General features: G+C 41.6%; 1 long non-coding RNA gene across 1 annotated transcript; it reads left to right on the top strand.

The window, feature by feature from the left end:
• Positions 1–2229: 2229 nt before the first annotated feature.
• LOC103354142 (uncharacterized) lies at positions 2230–16914 on the top strand. Its single transcript, XR_520033.1, has 3 exons — positions 2230–2294; positions 4198–4205; positions 16905–16914. It is a non-coding gene; the product is annotated as an uncharacterized LOC103354142 (long non-coding RNA).
• The last annotated feature ends 232 nt before the right edge of the window (positions 16915–17146 follow it).

Below are 17146 nucleotides of genomic sequence, written 5' to 3'. Positions count from 1 at the left end.
TCCAGGTCTGATTAAGAGCCGCTCCGAGCATTCCCAGACGCCGCGCTGTGATAGGCCAAGGTCACTGCGAATCACGGCACAGTGCTGCAGATTGATGCTTAACTCCGTCAGGAAACGGCACAATCTAATTTGGCCAATGGGCTTCCTCTCTACTTCAGATGAAGAGGACGATTCCCACTCGCCCCGAGGCCCTCTGAGGAAATCTGTGTGTGTAAATGTCTGCTGGCTTGCCGCCTGTTTGGTTGAGTGTGTGTCTGGATTCAGTCATTCATTCATTCTGTGTGTGTTTTATTACTTCTCACCATGTGTAAACTACGTGCGAGTGTGTTTCTGTCTAAACGTGCTTCCATCTGTGTGTATATGCGTGTGTTGCAACCACCACACTTGTCAGCATGTGGTTAAGAAATGCATTGTAAGTGATTGGCAGGCTATGATATTAGTTTGGGAATAATAACACTATGATAACTCGGCAGCGTTTGCCTCCAGAGAGTAACTCCCAGGTAATCACATTGACTCAACACAATCACTGTCTTGCATGCCCGTGCCCAGGACAGGACAACGCTCCTTTTCATTTCCTCTTATGAATGTCATGAGCTCTGGTATGTGCGCAGCGTTGTTTCTGGTCTGTGTGTGTTTGTGAGTGATGCCGTGTTGCAGTTTGTGGTTATGAGTGCAGATTGCTTGTGTATAAATTCTGAAATCTCTGTAATATCCATAGGTAGGTGGTTAGGGGCTTATAGATGTCAGAGATACGTTAGAAAAAAAGCATTGACATTGAAAGACACTGAAAGTATTTTTTTTTAGAACAAACATGTTGTCAGTGGCCATATTTGGATCAAATTATGCTACGTGTATCAAAATGTAGCCAAATATTCTAGAGTTGCATGAGACACCGACACTACAAATGTATTAAAATACCCTGCTGTTTAAAGAGACACTATCCCTCATTTGATTAGTATCTGCATTTAACACTATGCATGTAGTGCTCTGCTTCTACTTTGCAAGCTTTGCAGGCTTTTTATGAGCATGCTACGGCTGCGCATGCATGGGTTGTCCTTAAAGTAGCTGCACATTGCAAAATATGGTATTTTTTTCCACTTACAGCCAACAATCAGGGTGAACCTACACATACCACAAAATATTTTACGTACGCAGCTTGATGAGCAAACAAGTTTATCCTGGCAAAACTCTCTGTGACGGACTTGCAGACTTGTTAAAGGATTCAAAAAGCGACAGGTTGTAAGATGTGATAACACAACTGCAGACGTCATGCTAGGGGTGCGTGATAAGACGATATTAGATTGTGAACGATTAGAACGTGCAGACAATCTGCCAAATAAAGGAGATCGTATGGATCGTTTTGGTCACATTTTATAAATTGCAGTTCTATGTTGATACACTGACGCCCCAGACGTCTTATGTCGTCAACCTGACCGACCAATCACAGGGAATTATGGGCAGTGACGCAATTTCTTACCTGCCTCCTTGTTTGTGTGTTAAGCGGTAGCCACATGGAGAGCCATGGCTGAAAGCCAAACAGAGGAGTTCTCCTCCTCCTTCTCCCCCCGTCCCCACGGACACTGTACTGTGACTGCTAAGTTAAACACCTAAACAGGTCTTAGTAGTCAAATGCTGCCTGTGCGTCCCGCCCACTTCCAGCCCGTCGGAGCCTGCACGCGGAATTGTTTTGGCTTTTCCCCAAATGACAAAGCGCACACAAGGGTATTTTGCAAAGTTTGCACAGAGATGGTTTGCACGTCGGATGGTAACACAACGAACTTGTTCAATCTCTTGAAGAGAAAGCATCCTAAACAGTATGCTGAGAGTCAAACAGCAAAGGGACTGCCGGCAGCACTGCAGCCAGAGGCAGCAGCTGGACCCAAACAGACAACGTTAACACAGGCATTTGATAAAGGCACTCCATATGAGAGGACAAGCAAGCGGTGGAAAGAGGTAACAGAAGCAGGTACCTTTTATCTTGCAAAAGGTATGGTTCCCCTAAAGACAGCAGAAAATGAGGGGTTCAAATGCCTGCTCAGAGTAGTTAACCTGCAGTATGAGCTACTGAGCCGAAAATACTTCTCCAACGCTGCCATTTCAACGTCTCTACTCTGAATGCCGAGAAAAGATTGAACGCGAAGTTAAGAACGTCCAGTTTTTCGCAACAGCAAGTGATCTGTGGTCCAGCTGCACTTCGTCTCAAAAATACACGTAAGATCGTGCTAAAATCTAAATCGGGATTTTCTAATAAAAAAATCGTGATATGATATTATTGCCATATCGCCCACCCCTACGTTGTGCTAATAGCCTCTAAAAGTCAAACTTTTGGGACAAGTGAACTTTTTGAGTTTGATGAGATAATTAAGGGTAATAGTAACTGTTGATTTTGGCTTCATCTTTCTAGCTGACTTACAAATGTGACGAACATCACTATATGCAAATGCAGCTTTCCCAATGGTAACGCTTACTCATGTTAATGCAAGTTGCTAATACTCAGTTCACAAGTGTACAGATAAATAACACCAGATTTAAATGCCCTAATTAAATTTCTATCCCCTCTACTTCCCCGCATTGACATCTTGACATTGTCTAAATATTTTCACTTTTAAAACCAGAGTTAAATGACAAATTTGAAGTTCAAATTTGTCATGTATTATTCCAACCCTTTTCCCATTTTTTTTTAAGGTTTCTGCTGCGTTATTGTTCCACAGTCTGATGTATTAACACGGGTTTTGAAGTAATGACAACACTAAGATATTTATATAATTATTTTGTATTTTTGTTTTTCAATTTTAGCGCAAATACTGGTATTTAATTGTACTGTACTAATTGCTTATCTCCAGTGTGTATATCAGTTTCAGTGGATGTACTTGCACACTGCTGTATGTTTTTCTGTGCCAGTATTCACTTTGAGAAAGGTACATGTTTAAGTAAAACAAATCCTCTTGCAACAGAAAAATGTTGGCCTCCCTCCTGGAGAAAAGTTTAGAAATAATGTGGGCGCAGCAACAAAGTGCACAGTCACTGTTTTTTGCAGACTGATCCAAGGGGCTGTTGTAAGTGAAATGCAATGCAGCAGAAACTTAAACATCAATTATAGTGATGGAGTATGGCAGTGGAAGTCGTGTCGGTGAACACATACAGTATCTTCTTTGAGCTGAGGCAATATCTGGGCTTTTGGCAAACTTCTTTTATTGGGCCAGTGGATATTTTGCTCTTTTTCTAAATGTGTTACATTTACTAACAGTAAATAAATGTAGCGCTGCAGCTAACAATTAGTTCCAATATTGATTAACTTGCTTATTATTTCCTCAATTCATCCTTCTGTCTTTGAAATATCAGAAAATAGTGAAATTGTGTCCTCAATGTGCTTGTTTAATTTGACAAAACATTCAAGGCACAAGGTTACTTTCAAATTGTCTGTTTGGCAAGTAATCAACAGCTCTAAATAAATGCACTGAGGGATAACCGCTGTCATGGAGATCCAGATCGATGAATGAGCCTAACTAGGTGCCACTCCCTTGTCAGATGTCATGGGTGGAATTTGCAAAATCCTTTTAGTAGCATGTAATTATGTTTGCTAAATGTCTCTAAATGTTAAATGTGCTCATATTTGTTGTATTGAGATGTCAAGATTGGAATCACTTTGGATGTTCACACCACATGCAAATGGCGAATATTAGTTTTTTTGTGGTATTCTTAGGAATATTGTTTACCAACTAAACAGATGTTACACTGTGTACCAGTTGGATTAAACAATTTATTTCGATAATGCCTTGTTGTTTTTCCAATTAACAGTTTAATCTGTAAGACAAGAATCCAAAACCCAAGGTGATGTCTATTTGTTTTTTCAGCAAACAATTCAATTAAAAATTATTTCTAAAACCAAACGGAACAGAAAACACCACATCATCTTATTTGAAAAGCTGGAGACGGTAAATCGTGTCCGCACTGTTGTTGGAAGATTTTCTACTCTTATCAGTCAACTACTCTTTTGTGTGGCGCTCAATGGGCCATGTTTACCTTAGTGATGGGGAAAAATGTTTTGGGACACAATAAATTTGATTCTGTTCCCCTAAAATGTTTGTTTGCATTAGTTTAACTAACTCATTCACTTCCTATTTGTATAGATCTTGTAAGTAAAGTAAATTCAATCCAGTCCAGTGGGTGTATGGCCAGAGACCTGAGGAAGTTCAGTGTCAGGGGTCACTGGGGCAAGTTTTTGTGGGTGTCAGTCTGGCTTTGCATGCTGGTAGGTGGAGCCCCTGTTGCTGGGCAGGTGGGTGACATCATAGACCAGGCAAAATCATAAAGAAACATTAATTCTGATTTGTCGCTACCTGTGGAAATCCTCCGGAGCATTAAAATACCAATTTGTTTTTAAAGCAGCAGCAGCACTATTGTTGCTTTAGTATACAAATATTTCTAAAGTGAGTTACCTAACAAAACATCACTAACATACTTATAGTTTAGACTAGTGAAGTCGGTAAATCAGTAATCATTAACACAATGTGGACCCAGTGAATATTACATGTCCTAATTGCGCTCAAATGACATTCATTGTTCTAAGGGCATGTATGCTATAACATGAGCCACCCACCTGGCACAAGCTGTTGCCATGTAGCATCACAAGAGACTTTCTCATGGTTGCACTTTCCTAGCTAAGCTCCCAAAATGTTCTCTGCATGCCAACATGGAAGCTACAGAAGTCTAAGTGACCGCCTCCTCAGGTTCCTGCAGTTTTAAACAGTAAGAAGCTCTACCGGATGGCGCAGCCAGGTATTAGAGCTAATGTGCAGTACATTTCCTGACGTGCACGTCCTTGGTCTTCTGCCTTATCAGCTGATAAATTTTGCTTCAGTTAAATTATTAATGGCAGTTAATCGTCTCAAATATGGTTGCTGTAGGCATTTTAAATCTAACAATGTCTGAGGAGTTTTAAGCTCATAAGGCTCGCTTAAGAAAATCACATTAACGAGCAGGTGGAGTTTTTTCTTTCTCTTACAGAGAGACGGGCTGCAAAGCATGATGGTCAATCAGCATGTGCATCTTCTACATTTTGATGTGCCTTGTGATGAGTTTTACTTTTTTTGACATTAAATTTACAGTTAAGTATTCAAACAATGTTAAAAAATGGCTGATTCACTGCGTATTGGTCTATACCATACGGGAGTGGACAATCTGAACACAGTTTCTGTTTGATAGCTGTGTATCTGCACTGGTATCACCAACACATAATGTGGCAGAGGTCCAAGTCTCTCCTTCAGTCAGGACCAAGAAGTAACCTGAGTCTCTCATTCATCTACTCACCAACTCGATGGTTGTAACAATAAATTCTGCTTCTTCGTTGGTTGTATACATTCAGTCGCAGTTAGTTTCCAGCCAATAGCGGTTAAAAAAAACGCCCTTCCATGCCTCATTGGTTCTCCTTGAACGTAGTCGACGAGGACAGCAGCTTTCAAGTCACATGTCTGATGAGTCAAGCGAAAGAAGGAATAGGATGAATCTGCAGGGAGGAAGGTGAACATGAGAGCGTAGGGTTACGTTTGCACATACATCAAGCAGCGCTAAAGCAAGAGGATGCAATGTGCGGTTTCATACAAGAACAAGGGTTGTTTAAAATGGGTGCAGCAGGTGCAGGCAAAAAAGAGTGAACGAAGTGGACCAGGGAAACAATATGGCTGAGCTGGTGGATCGATAATATACTCCCTGATCCATAACATATTAATAGGAGGGAATATATTATTACTGTTAAGAGATGTCAGGTGGACAGGGCAGAGACACGCACACACCTGAGCGCTGGGAAATTTGCAGCTGAGCAAGGGTGAGGGACACAACACTGCATCTGGGCATGAAGCCAAAGAATAACCCTCAGTCCTCTCCTCTCCATTTTCTTTTTCTTTTTTTTTTTTTGTGTGTGTGTGTCTGTTCCTCCTCCTCCCCCTTATGTACCCTCTCTGTCCATTTCATTTCCTGTCTTAATATCCTGATTGAAGTGGTCACCTTTCCCTGTTGTGGTTAATGAGCAGCAGGTGTCTGAGTGCAGCTCACTCGACCATGGACCCAGGGACTAACTCACAGTAGTGCAGCTTCTTTATCAGCCCGACAAAAAAGGAAGTGCCTGCAGTCCAAAGCATTTTAATGGTTTTTCATTACTGCTGATAGGGAAGAGTGGAAATAAAAGAGAGGGAGGCACAGGACAGCATTAGATGTGTTATTAAAAGTGTGATACTGAGGTGTTTTTCACAGTGTTATTGCATTGTCTTGCTGTGTTTTTCATTGTTTGAACTCAGTAAGACCCTGTTTAGTGGGTATTGTCTTTTTTTTCTTTATAGAATCACATTGTGATGCAGGACTTTGAGGATTCATATGAATCCAGTGTACAGGACTTTGACAGAATTGTGGAGTTTCGTCGACAATTTAAATCCACACAATAGCAGTCGTCATCCGCAGTGTATGGATGTGTGTGTTTGTGCAACTACGTGTACTCGTGGTTCTGTATTTTGCATTTTGTGCTGTCGACAATGTCTGACAGCGCCGTTCTGGCTGTGTGAGTTGTCCACTGCAATGCAACGCAGCGCAGCCGATTATGTGCTTTGAATACACAACTGCACCTGCTAGTTTTGACAACAAAGGTGGAAAGACCAAACACTTGTGTTGAAAATACAATGATCAGTGTCTCTATAATTGTTCCCTGCAGCCACCCTCTGTCATGTCTCTGCATTAATGCTGAAAAAAATATACGCTAATGACATGTCATAACATTCGCTCGATTTTACTCTAAAAGCTAATTTGTCACGTCATTTGTGTAACGTATCTTTGCAAAGACTGGACAGCTTCAACTGCGGCACTGCACAGTTGGTAAAAGGCACAGGTTGTATAGAAGAAAAATATTATCGCACTTCATTCATGTGACAATTGTGCCTTGACTCCACAGCAGCATTTCTTCAGGCTCAAAATGGGCCTTGATAGGGTGATTGTGCATGACAGTCAGCGTAATTTATCCACATGCAGGAAAGGCATTAAATCAGTATCATCGTATTCACAGAACTCTATATATTTTCCTGTTCTGACTGTTTGGTAAACAGAAATGTCTATTATAGCTGCCGAACAGAAACCTCAATTAACAAAACTAGTTAATAAGATGGGGTTTTTATTGTTGGTGACACTGGTGAATTTCCTTTGGTTCTTTCTAAAATCTCTTTGGGAGAGAGAAAAAAATCCTCTTTGCAAAAAAGTGTTGGTCTACAGAGTCTTACATGTGTCTTTCCCAAAGCTGTGAAGCTGAAGAGTTTTGAATAGCCCAACCCACTTCACTGCACACAACACAAACACCCTCGCGTATCGGGGTGTCTTTTCCACAGTGACTACATGCCAAAATATTTTGATGCCAGAAGTATTAAATTACTTGCCAGCGTGATATACGGGACTACCCTTATCATCGCAGTCAGCATCATAATCATAATTACCACAGTTCAATAAGGAGGGATCGTTTGGAAGTAAAGTACAAAATTTATTGCGGAAACATGAGCTCACTGAATCCAAATTATTTTGGCGGTTTGACTTCGTTGTGGAGCGACATCGTAGAGCAGAGTCCCAAATAAAAGCAGAAGGTGAGGACAGGACTCTCCCCGGAGTCTAGATGTTGTTGGTGGTGTTGGAACAAAGTTAGCAGGAGATGGACTGAGATGAGAAGGAGGAGGGAAGCATGATCAACGGTCCGTAAGGAAGAGCAACCAGAATACAATGAAGTTACAGGGTGGTGATTGGCTCAGAGAAAGCCCAGAGATAGATCACTGGATAAGAGTTGTGATGCTGAAATTGAGAATGAAGGGATTTTAACAGTGTGGGTAAATGGAAGTTTACCATCCAAGTTTTCCCCACTGTCGCCAAGTGCTTGCGCAAAGGGAATCCGTTCGGTTTCTCGGTTTAAAATTTGTAAGATCTTCACCTCATTATGTGAAATGCGATGACATGATGTATGAAGTGAACTGGTGTTATGTGAATAACATTGAACTGAAGTAATAAAGAGACTACAGCAACAAGAACAGATCAAGATCCTCCTTATTGAGCTTACTCATAAACTTAATTTAGATCACTTTACCTCTTAACCAGTTAATAATCATTAACAAAATAAGATACCTGACATTAAGTTGCCATGTGATACTGCTGTTTCTGACACTTAACAACACTGCAACAACATAGAACTATACATAAATGCTAGCCTGACGGCAGTATATGCATGGGAATTTGGTGATTTTTATGCAAGTGAAACTGAACTGGATTCTTTATCAAAAGCTACAAGCTGACAGGTAAATCAATCTATTTATGGTTAAGTCATTAAGCAAACATTTTTAAATATTGTTTTCATTTTCTTCTTTTTTTCTGTTTTATATCATTGTAAAATAAATAAAAACGCTTTGTAAAAAAACAAGATGCTACATTCCAGATTTGTCTTCGTCTTCAGATACAGTTTCTTCATATGCTTCACAGTTGACCCTTATTACTGCTGCTGGTCATTTTCGCTGATACGTGCCTCTGAGCAAGCGTCGCTGCAAATGTTCACAGCAGTGCTGTTTTTTTTGCTCCCCATGCTTTTACTGCTGCCACCCTGTTGATCTACCAAAGTGGTTTTAGTTTGCTTGGGAGCTGACTGATTGCCTAGTAAGGCCACTTATATTGTTTAAATCGTCATCGGCCCTCTTTGCGTAAACATGCTGCATGTTTATAAAAGAGAGAACATATGCGTAGTCTAAGCTGATGGTGGACGAACTGCTGTTCTGCTGCATGACTCCGACACACTAAAAGTGCTGTAGCTGTAATGACAGAGGGACTGCTGAGAGTCTGAATACGGAGAGAAAGATTTCCATTTTAAACTCGTGCTTGTGAGAAATTTGGGATCCTTCCAGCCAAAAATAAGCTCTACTTTGGGTTCACCATTGACTCCCAGCAAACGTAGCTCGTCCAGCCTGCTGTCGAGGGAGTGGACACTGAAGAGTAGGAGCTATGGTCCTGCTGGTCTGGAGGGCTTAGCCTTTAGCCTAGCATGGATCCCGGCTCTCTTCCCTCTCTTTTGTTTACGTTTGCACCGTTTGTGCTTCCTTCTCTCTCCGGTAACTGCCGGCGTAGTCTCCAGTCGGACTCTGTTGGTGCAGTACGTCCAAATCACAAACGAGTGCTGCAGTTTTAGCGACGGTCATTCACCTGATGTTCAGCAAAGTCTCTCGTCTGTAAGTTTTGCAGAATGAACGTCTGGGATAGACAGGACACTCTAAACTTTCACTCTCACTGTCTCCTGAAGGGGCTGCTACGTCTATGCGCACCGCCATCTCTATGGAAACGAAGGTGCCAATGTTAAACAATCATCTTTTTTTTTTTTTACATGGGCTAAATTTCCTCATTGGACCGATACCGATATGTGGGGGAAAAACACGAAAATCGGCCGATACCGATGTGGTCGCTGATATAACATGCATCCCTAAATATAACGCTTCAACTGCATAGTAGTAGCACATAATGAAAGAGCATTACTGAAAACCAGGAAGGTTGTGTATTGCAGTGGGGAACAAACAGTTAAATAAATAAAAAATAAAAGCAGGAGTCTCTCTCCCTGTAATCTCTGCAGGCTTTCCAGAATGTCACACCTCCGATTTTATTGGTTGACTGGTGCGATGTTACTTCTGTTAAGTGGAGGAAGCTCAGTGGCTGCTAATAAATGGCTGCCGTTTCTAAAACATAAAATTCCACATACATAGCGTGAGATTAATGTTTTTCCGTGCTGCCCCTGACAACTAAAAAAAAAAAAAAAAAAGCATAGTGGGTCAGTGAAGCTTCCAGCCGACAGCGTTACGATCCTGGTGGAGTTTGGGGGAGCTCGGCCACGCTATCTTTATGTTTACAGCTAAAAATAGCACCGGTTTATCACCATCTCGCCGTCCCTTGGGTGTTTGTTTGTAGACAGTGAGCAAGGGTGAGAGAAACGGGCACTGTATTTTGTGTCCAACTTTATGTATTTATCTCTGAGCCACAGCTGAGCTTAAACTGGGACGAAGCGGAGGGGAGAAAAAAAAAAAGAAGGTGGACAGAGAGGTGGATGAGAGAGCAGACAGATACAGGACGGATGCCAAGAGGCGAGCTCAAGGTTTGCCTCTCTGACAAACGTAGATGCAGGAGGTTCATATGCAACGGAGCATCGTGCACATCGGGAGAACAGAGGAATAAACTACAGACATAGTTTCACCGCTGATGTCAGAAAAGCAGATTGATGTAGTTTCCTTCCCTTTTTTTTTTTTTCTTTTCGTGCCTTTTTCTTTCTCCTTCCCTCACTCCCTCTCTTTCTCTCTCTCCCTCTCTGCGGTGTGAGCGAGGCGAGGCCAGATGAGTTGCTATGTCAGAGGGAATGCAGCAGTGAGGGAGGTGAAGCTTTATTTCTCTGTGAAAGGTGTATTTTTCTCTTGTCAACAGGCATGGCTGCATCAGCCTCTCCTTGACTCCCTCCCTCCCTTCCTCCCTTCCTCCCTCCCAATCTCCATCTTCTTCCTTACATTTCTCTGGTTCTTTTCTATCTTCGCCTTCCTCTCTCCCTCTCTCTCCCTGCCTCCTATCTGGAGCTGTACAGAGGACAGATTGAGGGTATTATTTTTCCTCGACTGAGTTTTTCTGCCATGCCGTGATACTGAAGGTCCCATTCTGCTCCTGTGTCCAAGATAAATCAAAAACATTTTTCTACAGCTGCAATCAATGCCCTAGCCCCTTTTCAACAGCTCTGCCTTTTCCCCCTTCTCTCTCTCTCTCTCTTACACATAGGCAGACATGCACACACTCTTAAGACACACATACACACTCTTTCTCTTCTCTGTTTCTTCCTGAGGCGGTGGTTCTCTCTTGAACGCTGACATCAGATAGCCTCCCTCCAGCAGTCCACTCCTCTGGGAGGGATTTGCATCTTATTTGCATCTCATTACAGATTTAATAGAGCAAACTGTGCTCCATCCTGAGTGAAAATGATGAGGAGGTGGTGGGGGGAAAGAGGAAAGGTGAAGATAGCAGGGGAGAATCAGTCTACTGGTGACTGTGTGTGCCTCCAAGCAGCTGTTACTGTATATCCCCTGTCTCACATCCAGCTGATGTAGCTCTGCAATTAAACATATTCTTGAAAAATAAAGCTAATGCATTATAGACAGTGAAAAATGACCACCAGAACCTCTGGATTTTGTTTGTAATACAAGGTCATATTCACACAAATGCCATATGGTCCACTTAATTTGTTTGACACAGATCTTTAAAAAAAAAAAAGAACAAAAGGCAGCATAATTATATAATTAACATTTCATTTTAATTAAATGTGTAGCAGACTTTAACAAGCACCAGTTTTCATAAGCCAAAGATAGTCTGGGATCGAAAGCAGGGGCTATGCTCAAAATGACCTACTTTGTGTGATGTGTTGTCAAACCACATTGGAGAGTTTTTTTGTAGTCTCTTATAATGAAAGTATCATCATCGCAGACAGGGAAGAGACTATAACTAGTTCACTATGCCCATTTTTTTTTTTTTTTTAGCCTAATACTATTTACACCGTTCATACTATCTGTACTGTACGTGCCTCTAGTCATCACAATATGATATTATCTATTTTATATTGTGTCCACAGCTGTATATTCTTGTCTGTTCAATAACTATAAAGTTGAATTTAATCTAATATTTCTGGACTGTCACTCCAGGAACACTTGATTTTGCACATGGGAAATGAGAGAAATAATGATGTAAAAGCAAGAAAAAAAAGATCAGTCTGTGTTTGAGGCAGGTGCGCTTGTTAGTTTATGAAAGCTGCAGGAATTAATGAGCACAGCATCACCGGGTTGACATCCTTAGACCAGTCAAGTGACAAGCAATGAAAATGGACAAGGAGGGTTGAACAAGTGTGAGTTACAGTGAACGAGTAAGAAGATGACATTAATAAAGAGCACGGGAAATATTCATGGATTGGGTAGAAAAGCTTCTAAAGCCGAGGTAGAATGGATCCCACTTACAAATGAATGAGCCTGCGTTTGTGTGTCTTGTCCTTTTGCGTTTACTGACAACTGTTCATCAGGTCTGTTTCAAACTTGCCATGTGTATTGCCAGGGACCCGAGGAAGGGCAGCGTCGAGTTTGACGTTGTTCGGATCAGCAGCGCTCATGTTTTGGCTAAATGATTTATGTTTTTCTTTCACAGCGGTATCCTCAGCCGGCCTTTGGCTGCTTTTGAGTCTGACACAGTGGCTACACTAAACACATTCATGGATCATTCACAGAGCGGGTTGCTGCAACATTTCCATTATATTCAGTGGATCTGGCTGCACCAGGCATTTGAGCAGCACACAAGTGGTGCATATGTGCCCCAGAGAGACCCGCTCTGCACACATAAAACAAACCAGTGTTCAATTTGTGTTTTTCCGCCCTTTTGTGCAGAAAAAGGTCAAAAAGTTGTTATTTCCCTATGCTAGATTGATTTTTAAAGAAACTGACCAAGTGTTGATCACCCTGCTGGCATGTGTTTGCCAGAACCAGCTGACGGTTCCTTAGTAACTTTATCCCTTATGGAGGAAGAGATACTCATGCAAAGACCAATGTGGACTTTGAAATCTGACCACAGATGTGCATTCAGTTCTGTTTATACTATAATAGGTCTACATCAGTTTGCGTAGACGGTCACACTGCGCCTCATATTGAACACAATTTTACAAGACGTAGCAGCCGTTTATTAATTCCTGAGGTGTATCGAGCACAATGGGCAGACACAGCACAGGATTTCTGGAGAATTTAGAGCTTCCCAGTGTGTTTTGTCTCACATATACAAATCAAAGCTCTTCTAGCAGCGGCTACTTTAAATACAACTTTTTTATAATCAATTATAAAGGTGTGGATGACCAAGAATCCCATTGTACAGAGTCTGCTCATACTTCGTGCACCTCTGGGTTTTACCTACTGTCCTTATTCAATATGTACCAAGGTGAGATGGTTCCTTTATCCTTACATTTTTTTGTTTTGTGTATGAACTGTAAACTGCAGACCAATGAAAAATGCTCAGTGGGAGTTTGTATAAAGTGGAACAGCAGCTAGCCCTGATGTAATGTCAGGAGTTAAACACCCCATTGACCTGAGAACCTTGCTCAAAGACCACTCAGCAGAGTGTTTGTTCACTGACACAAAAGTGTGAACTGAAGGACAAATGCATCAGACTGTTTAACACAGCAATTGTAGTTCTTAGTATTTTCTTCTTCTTCTTCTTCTTCTTCTTCTTCTCATACTCCACAGACACAAGCACATTTTCACATACAGCTAATAGGGCAGAAAATATGATTTGTTTATGTAAATTCATATCACTCAGCGTGTGACAATCCTGAGATAAACCCTGCCGCATCACACAGCCCTTTTTTTAATTACCTTATTGTGCCGTCTCCTCCTCGGCAGCAAACTCCTGGAAGGAAGAGGCTTTTTCAATTAGGACTTCTTCCCCATCTGAGCTCCAATCCCTGCCACACACTTTGTTGTCGTGTGTGCGTGTGAATTATTTGGTAACCTTTCTAATTTCACACTTGTTAAGTTTCCATGTAAAAGGCAACATTTTAGAAAGAAGCCCTCAGGATGGGTGAATGTCATTTGTAATTGTGCGCCACTGTGTGCGTCCCAGAGTGTGTATGTATATGTGGCCGCTGATGGTTCATAGATAAGTAAAGTGAGTGAAATCAGGGCGCAGGTTTGAACCTCTCAAGGGGATTTTTTTGGTTACACACTCTTGGACACACACATGCAAACACACGGACAGAATACATCACCGTACTGTTGCTTACATTCCTGAAAGGAAACAAGGTGATCAGCCATTTGCTGTACTTGGTGATCTCAGACCTCCGTTACGTACACCGTGCTGTGCGTGTTTCATGATGATGATTATGCTCCCTTTCTGTTTGTTTCTCTCCCTCTCTTTCTCTCGCTCTCTAATTTATGTGTTGTTGTTGGAGCTGGTGCTGATAGGCCCAGAGATGGCATTTAGCTAAAGAGCAGAGAGGCTGTTAGCTTCTCCATTCATCTAATCAATCTCACTAATGAAACCACTGTCCTCTCCACAGCCTCTTTCCTCCCTCTCCTCTCTCATTCTGCCCTCTACTCTCTCATCATTTGCTCTCCTCGTGCTCTTATCCTTTTACTTTCTATCCCCTTCGCGTTCTCGTGGCACCCTGGCACCCATTCTCGTTTTTGTTTCCTTCCTTTCTGTCCTCGCTTCCTTCAAACAGCTGTCCTAGATTTCACCAGCAGCAGATTCGTTCCCAGTGAGGCTGCTTTTTCTGGTGTTTGCTTCCTCCATTTCAGCAAAAAAAAAAAAAAAAAAAACATGTCTCCTCCCTCCCCCAGCAGAATAGATGGTGGATTGACCCAGTTAGGGTGAGAATGGGTATTGTAGTAGGAGTGCAAGTGTGCCAAGGTGTGTAGATCTGCGAATTTGTGTGTTTTCCCCCCACATGTGCACACAGAACTCCACATTCCTGCAGCACATGCATGTGGATTTCTGTGTTGATCCTGTGCTGCTGCTTTAAAAGAGCAATTTGGTCTTGGAGGTGAGCAGTTTTCATTAGGATATTGAGGTAGTACTGGAGGTGCAAAGGTGATTTTGTTAACTATGATGGTATCAACATGTTCGAGGGCCTCTGGGAAAGATTTTGCATTGATTAGTTGATTGGCAAATTTGATATGTGGTTCACTATTTAAGTGATTTTTTTATTTTTATTTATTTATTTTTTTTAGGAAAAATGCCACATGTGATTTCTGTACTTTTGCTACAATCTTAATGATGTTATGTTGGACTGCAGGCTGTTCTGGTAAAAATGTACAAAGATGTTTTACATTTTAAAGGCTGAACAAGTAATTAATTCGTACACTGCAGGTGAACTGATTTTGAAAGACACCGTTAATTGCAGTCCTCCAGTTTGCACATTATCTGACTTGGAGATCAGACAAGGCAATGAGATAAAAATCTGGAGGGATTCAATCGAGAGCACATGTTTATAGGTTGCGACACCTTTTGAACATTTCAACAAATAGCATGACTTTATCAAACAAGTGCTAGATGGTATGGCCTGCTTCCAAAATTGTTGCACATTAACATTACAGTGCTTATTTTAGGGCCTTTTTCTCTGCCAAAATTATTTTTGTATTGTACTATGAAGCTCATATGCTCATATTGTACAGGTGTACCACTTTGGACCTGAGAAGGTGCAGTGTTAAGTTTCTTAAAAATTGGATTTTGTGGGCTTTCTGGGGCCCTTGGATTGGCCTTTGGCTGCCTGTGGACAGAGCCTAAAGACAAGACTCAAATGGATGATGTCTTAGATTGTTGTTGCAGACTCGATGTGCAAACCTAGAGTGGATAAGGTTTTGATAGGTTTTTTATAACTGACATTGACTGTGTTAACATGGATTTGAGTGTCCTGGTTATGAGCAGGCTTTTTAAGTATCTCAGTTTTGCATTTACACATGTAAACAGCATATTCCAATTTCAAAAACCTGGTTAAACTCCTATCCAGTTTTGAGGAACCCAATTATGCTAGCTGGAGTATTGTCGCATGTGTGCATCGTACCTTGGTTTCCAACAGCTGCCGACTACCTTCACAGGTCCGATTTTTAGCCAAATGACGAACAGAAACACAACACAAACAATATTCTCCACACCTGCCCCGTTTGTACAACACCATGGCCATCAGTAACCGAGCTGCTGCTCATACTGTTGTTTCCTCTGGTGTCATGAACAGTTCAACTGGGTCACAAAGCCGGTAAAAGGATGCTCTTCTCACACGGAAATTTTCTCTCCATTCGGGGTCACTGAACTCCATCAGGACCACTCTATAGTCATCTTCAACCACTGCTGTCTTGTGCTACGAGGTGGCGGTGACGGTGAAGGTGATGGCATGACACTGGTCAAAGTGGAGGACATGTTTGATATTTGATATTGCTCTCATCTCTGATTGCTGACAATTAGGTGCATAAGCCAAATCTGCATGTTGGCATTTAGCATTGCTGCTATAAGCCAAAGTGTCTTCATCATCAATAACCATGAGTAAGTTCTTTTAAAGGTGTGCTAACGGTTGCAGGAATGTCAGATTAAATTGACGGTTAAACTGCCAGACACCAGTGCAGTAATCGGATACTAATATTTATTGTGTATACAGAAATATAAATACCTAGATTTGTCTCTGCTCCATAAAAATGTTATATCCTCATAATTATCCTGAAAACGGGGTGAAGCGTCATAACCTGGCTGCTGGTTTACATGTAATTGGTGATTATCGGCATATAAATGCAGTTTCGCAGAGAACCTTCAAACTTCTAGCCCCTTTTTCTCCACTTCTGTGGTTTCTGGTCTGCCTTTAAAAGACCATTTGGATTCAAATGTAACTGAAACCAATCTGAGATTTTTATTTTATTTTTACCTGACTAAAAAAATAATGCAACAAAAATATACCTTAGTCACATTTTTAGTTTGGAAAGGAGAAGTAATAAAGTGGTGAAATGTCTCTTTAATACTGTAACTCTATGTAGAGAGACAGGGAGAGAGAGGAGAGAGAGAGAGAACTGCCCTCAGGGTCCCTCTGTTTCTCTTCTGCCCCTCTGAAATCTGTATTTGTGTGTCTGTGTGGGACTACATGTGTATATATTACCGTTAGTTTGTGTATGTAGCCTTGGGGTATTGACGTGTGGTGGACAGAGACCCTACAGAGAGCCTTTGTGAAGAAGTCTTCCCTGCAGCAAGGTCGCTCCTTCCCTCCCTCTCTCTCTCTCACTTTACATCCCCTGCTTCTTTCCTCCCGTCATGACTGCTATCTCCGTCCATATCTGTATAGTTTCTGGGAATCATTTCCTAGTTAGCTTAAGTACCTCTTGCCTAATTGTAGCCTTCCACCTAATCTTAACCACTCGGACCCCTAATCTCAGCCCCAGTTTTCATTCTAAAATGCTGTGATTTATGTTACAGGGACTTGCTTTTTGTCCCCAGAAAGGAGGCGAGTTCCCACAATGTGACTCTGTAAACAGATTTGTGTCACACACACACACACACACACACACACAAACACGCATCCAGACAAAAAGCGCATGCTACATGAATTTATTTTTTG

The sequence above is a fragment of the Stegastes partitus genome, unplaced genomic scaffold (assembly GCF_000690725.1).
Source record: "Stegastes partitus isolate 25-593 unplaced genomic scaffold, Stegastes_partitus-1.0.2 Scaffold98, whole genome shotgun sequence".
NCBI lineage: Eukaryota > Metazoa > Chordata > Actinopteri > Pomacentridae > Stegastes > Stegastes partitus.
This window is presented reverse-complemented; position numbering and strand designations above follow the sequence as displayed.